Genomic DNA, 5506 nt, shown 5'->3' with positions numbered 1-5506 from the left:
GGCCTCTTCCTGTTCCCTATTTTCCCGTGTTCTTGTGGAACAGATACAAAGCTGGTTCAGAAAGAATGACAGCCACACCATCCTTTCCATCAGACAGTGTAACATTGTACATCACCCTGCCAGATCTCTGGTAAAAGGAAAACAAAATCAAAAGGCTAAAAATTGAAAATAACATGGATAAACTCAGGAAATTTTTACCAAATTTATCAGCAACATCCAAAATTTCTACTTTTCAGTGCATATGAAAATCCAAATGATACCATGACGATCTTGAACTGTGCCTGACTGTGTGGCCCAGCTGACAGAGGCCATAACAAATATCTCACTGCAGCAGAGCAGTGTCCCCACAGGTTTCAAAGCAGCCACCATCATCTCGATGCCCAAGAAAGCAAAGGTAACTGCACTAAATTACTACTGTCCAGTGGTAATGACATCTTGGATCTTGAAATGCTTTGAACAGACGGTGACAGAATGCATCAAAGTGCACCTGTTTTAGATTGCCTACCATCCAAAATGGTCAACAGATAATGCAATACCCTTGGCCTTCTACTCTGTCCTGGCCCACCTGGATAACGATGCCTCATATGCCAGGCATTGACTTTAGCCTGAGATTTAGCACGATCATATGTCAGAGGCTGGTGGATAAACTGTTCTCGCTGGAACTCAACTGGATTCTGACTACCTAATGCAAGGATCACAGTGTTTCCAGGTTGGCAGCAGAACCTGAAATTCCATCACGTCGTGCACTGGCGCATCTCAGTGTGTATTCAGCCCACTACTGTTCACCCTGCTGACTCACGTCTGTACTGCCAATTTCATCAAATTTGCAGATGTCCATACAGAGGATCATTGTAACAGCCAAGAGAATCACTGGCGTCTACCTTTCCTCTATAGCTGATATTTCCTGGAAGTGCTATCTAAAGAGGGCACAGGGAATTATAAAAGATCCTTGCCATCCAGCACACAGTATCTTCACCTACAGCAATCAAGAAGATTGGACAGGAGCATAGCTTCTTCCCACAGGCTGTGAGACTGATAAACAGTATTCTTTAATCTTGACAATCATCCCAAATATTCATAAATTATTTTTTTTTAATTATTTACTTAATCTTTATGTATTGTGCATTGTTAGAAATGGCAAATGCAACTGAAATTCGTAAAAAAATGTTTCAGCTGCTCCATGATGGAATGACAGGACAGGTCCTCTGCAGTGGTGATACATCAACTGCATTTGCCATTTCTAATAGGGTGAAACAGGGTTGCGTACTAGCCCCTGTCTCGTTCAATCAGTTCTTCACTTGCATGTTGTCACATGCTGTACAAGATCTGGAGGAGGGAGTGTACATCAAGTATTGACTGGATGACTCTCTATAGACGACACTTTCCAAGTTCTCGTATTTCCTAATTTCAAACTGGGGGGACCTGGGGATGATATTCCGAATTACTATCTTATTAATTCAATAAACCAAACTTTGTCAATGTAACTTTAATTTGTTGATAAAACAGATAAACATTTTGCATAATTTCACATTATTTTCATAAATATAACTTTTAAAAATATAACTATATCCAACTTTAAAGAGATATACAAGAAGAAATAAGATAAATTCAAAGAAAATTATCTCGAGCTCACGTCTCCTTCATAGTTCATCGAAGAATGAGATGCAAATTTTTAGTCTGCATGTCATAGTCACTATGGTTACACAACAAACGATAGCCTTTCTTAAAGAGACAAGCACAAAATTAAGAAGCAAAAACACAAGGTTTACACTCTCTTTGATCTTCACCGCTTGAATGCAAGGATGAAATGCCTCTACACAGTCATTCAAGAAACACTTTTTGCTGATGACTGTGTGCTCTTGGCGCACAAAGATAGTGATCTACAGTTAATGCTGAACAAATTCCAGATGCTGCTATACTCTTTGGCCTGACCATCAACCTGAACAAGACTGAAGTACTCCATCAGTCCGTGCTAAACACTAACACCATAGATCCAAAAATCACTGTTGATGACACCCAGCTGACAAATGTAAACAGCTTCAAACATCAACTCAAGCAATGGGTCTTTGGACAAAGAAATGGACTCCAGGATCAGCAAGGCCAGTCAGACTCTGGGGAGGTTGTGTACCAGAGAGCTCAATCATCACAATGTTCGCATCTCCACAAACAGAGCTGTGGTCATCCCTTCTCTCCTATATGGATGTGAGACCTGGACTCTGTACTGACGTCACATCAAACCATCCATTCCATCCTTGGCATCCGTTGGCAAGACTGAGTCTCCAACCTGGAGGTCTTGGGTCACGTGAAGTCCACCAGCATTGAGTCCCTGATCATCAGAGCCCAGATGCGGTGGGTGGGACACATCATCAGAATGGACGACCAACATCTGCCTCACCCATTCTCTATAGTGAACTGAAGACTGGAAGAAGACCTGAAGGTCATCCACGCAAGCACTATAAAGACACTATGAAGGAAACCCTTCACTACTATGGCATCCAGCCAAGAGAACTAGAATCTGCAGCTGCTGACAGACCCCGTTGGTGAGCCCTGTATTATAAAGCCTACACCAGTTTTGAAGCCAGGCACTGGCGAAAACTGATGAAACTGAACTGATGGAAAACTGTGGACGCTGTCACAAAGCAGCAGCCACTGTTATTACAAAAACAAACTTCCAGTGCCCCCATTGTGCTGGACTCTATGCTTCCAGACTGGGACTGCAAAGTCATGCCTCTTCATGCCCAATGTGTCTTCAAACTGAAGGACAACCAATAGAATAAAATAGATTGTGTGTGGTGTATTTTTGTGTGGGCACCATGGTCTGTTTAGTCGGGTTTAATGGCGACTTCAGGGGTTTTTACGAGGCTCTAAAGGCTGTGTACGGTCCCTCACCCCAAGTCCAAAGCCCGCTGCGCAGCTCAGACGGCAATGTCCTCCTCAGCGACAAGATCTCCATCCTCAACCAATGGTCAGAACACTTCCAATCTCTTTTCAGTGCCAACCGCTCAGTCCAAGATTCCGCCCTGCTCCAGCTCCCTCAACAGTCCTTAAAGCTAGAGCTGGATGAGGTCCTCACCCGGGAAAAGACATATAAGGCAATTGAACAACTGAAAAGTGGCAAAGCAGCGGATATGGATGGAATTCCCCCCAGAGGTCTGGAAGGCTGGCGGCAAAACTCTGCATGCCAAACTGCATGAGTTTTTCAAGCTCTGCTGGGACCAAGGAAAGCTGCCTCAGGACCTTCGTGATGCCATCATCATCACCCTGTACAAAAACAAAGGCGAGAAATCAGACTGCTCAAACTACAGGGGAATCACGCTGCTCTCCATTGCAGGCAAAATCTCCTAAATAGAATAACACCTAGTGTCACCAAAAATGTTCTCCCAGAATCACAGTGCGGCTTTCGCGCAAACAGAGGAACTACTGACATGGTCTTTGCCCTCAGACAGCTCCAAGAAAAGTGCAGAGAACAAAACAAAGGACTCTACATCACCTTTGTTGACCTCACCAAAACCTTCGACATCGTGAGTAGGAAAGGGCTTTGGCAAATACTAGAGCGCCTCGGATGCCCCCCAAAGTTCCTCAACATGGTTATCCAACTGCACATAAACCAACAAGGTCGGGTCAGATACAGCAATGAGCTCTCTGAACCCTTCTCCATTAACAATGGCGTGAAGCAAGGCTGCGTTCTCGCACCAACCCTCTTTTCAATCTTCTTCAGCATGATGCTGAAACAAGCCATGAAAGACCTCAACAATTTAGACGCTGTTTACATCCGGTACTGCACGGATGGCAGTCTCTTCAATCTGAGGCGCCTGCTTTTTTTCTTTGGCTTGGCTTCGCGGACGAAGATTTATGGAGGGGGTAAAAAGTCCACGTCAGCTGCAGGCTCGTTTGTGGCTGACCAGTCCGATGCGGGACAGGCAGACACGATTGCAGCGGTTGCAAGGGAAAATTGGTTGGTTGGGGTTGGGTGTTGGGTTTTTCCTCCTTTGCCTTTTGTCAGTGAGGTGGGCTCTGCGGTCTTCTTCAAAGGAGGCTGCTGCCCGCCAAACTGTGAGGCGCCAAGATGCACGGTTTGAGGCGTTATCAGCCCACTGGCGGTGGTCAATGTGGCAGGCACCAAGAGATTTCTTTAGGCAGTCCTTGTACCTTTTCTTTGGTGCACCTCTGTCACGGTGGCCAGTGGAGAGCTCGCCATATAATACGATCTTGGGAAGGCGATGGTCCTCCATTCTGGAGACGTGACCCATCCAGCGCAGCTGGATCTTCAGCAGCGTGGACTCGATGCTGTCGACCTCTGCCATCTCGAGTACCTCGACGTTAGGGGTGTGAGCGCTCCAATGGATGTTGAGGATGGAGCGGAGACAACGCTGGTGGAAGCGTTCTAGGAGCCGTAGGTGGTGCCGGTAGAGGACCCATGATTCGGAGCCGAACAGGAGTGTGGGTATGACAACGGCTCTGTATACGCTTATCTTTGTGAGGTTTTTCAGTTGGTTGTTTTTCCAGACTCTTTTGTGTAGTCTTCCAAAGGCGCTATTTGCCTTGGCGAGTCTGTTGTCTATCTCATTGTCGATCCTTGCATCTGATGAAATGGTGCAGCCGAGATAGGTAAACTGGTTGACCGTTTTGAGTCGCCTGCAAGCTCACACCAAAACACAAGAGCAACTTGTCCGTGAACTACTCTTTGCAGACGATGCCGCTTTAGTTGCTCATTCAGATAAGGCAGATCCTGCAGTCCCTTTATGCAGAGTTGAGTCAGGAGCCGGCTTCCAGAGCTGAGGGAGGCAGGGCGAGTGGTGCAGTAGCGCTGCATACCACCATGACATTAAACTCTTGTGCCAAGAAGGGAAAGCGGCCTACACCAAAAATGGAGACCAAAGAGCAGGTAAGAGCACTAGTGGAGATCTGTGTAAGCAGTCTTAGGTCTCAGGCAGATCTCCCTGTGCAATATAACCATTGGGTTTTTTACAATTCTCGCTCCTGGGTCGTGGGCTGATGACATCATCACAATGTCATCTGCCCTCCCATTTGCAGCCGCTTTCAACGGCATTCATTTTATGGAGGAGGTGGAGTGACTACACTCCACCTCTAAGTGTATCGCCCTAGGCGGATGGAAGCTGGAGCATATTCCAGCAGTCCATCCGCCTTTGGACCTTTTATGGAGATAAGTGCAGTGATGTAAAGATGGAGAATCTCTGTCTTTACATTCGCCTTTTTTTTCCTCTATAAAAAGGCCTTTTAAAATCCCCTCTCATTCTTCTAAATTCCCGTGAGTACATCTTCACACTTCTTCACGGAATGGGACAATGACCCAAGAATCAAGCAGTCCAATGATCCAGTGCCTCGACAGGACACCCAGCCTTGATAGAGACCACCATCTGGGAGACCACCCCATCAGGCGACTCTCCTCGCTCAGGTAAAACCCGCTTTTGGGGCTATCCACCTCACTGGAGACATGGATTCTGTATGCACAGCTACACCTGAGGGTAGGTCCGTTTCACTCCTC

The sequence above is a fragment of the Narcine bancroftii genome, chromosome 5 (genome assembly GCF_036971445.1).
Source record: "Narcine bancroftii isolate sNarBan1 chromosome 5, sNarBan1.hap1, whole genome shotgun sequence".
NCBI classification, from domain to species: Eukaryota; Metazoa; Chordata; class Chondrichthyes; order Torpediniformes; family Narcinidae; genus Narcine; species Narcine bancroftii.
This window is presented reverse-complemented; position numbering follows the sequence as displayed.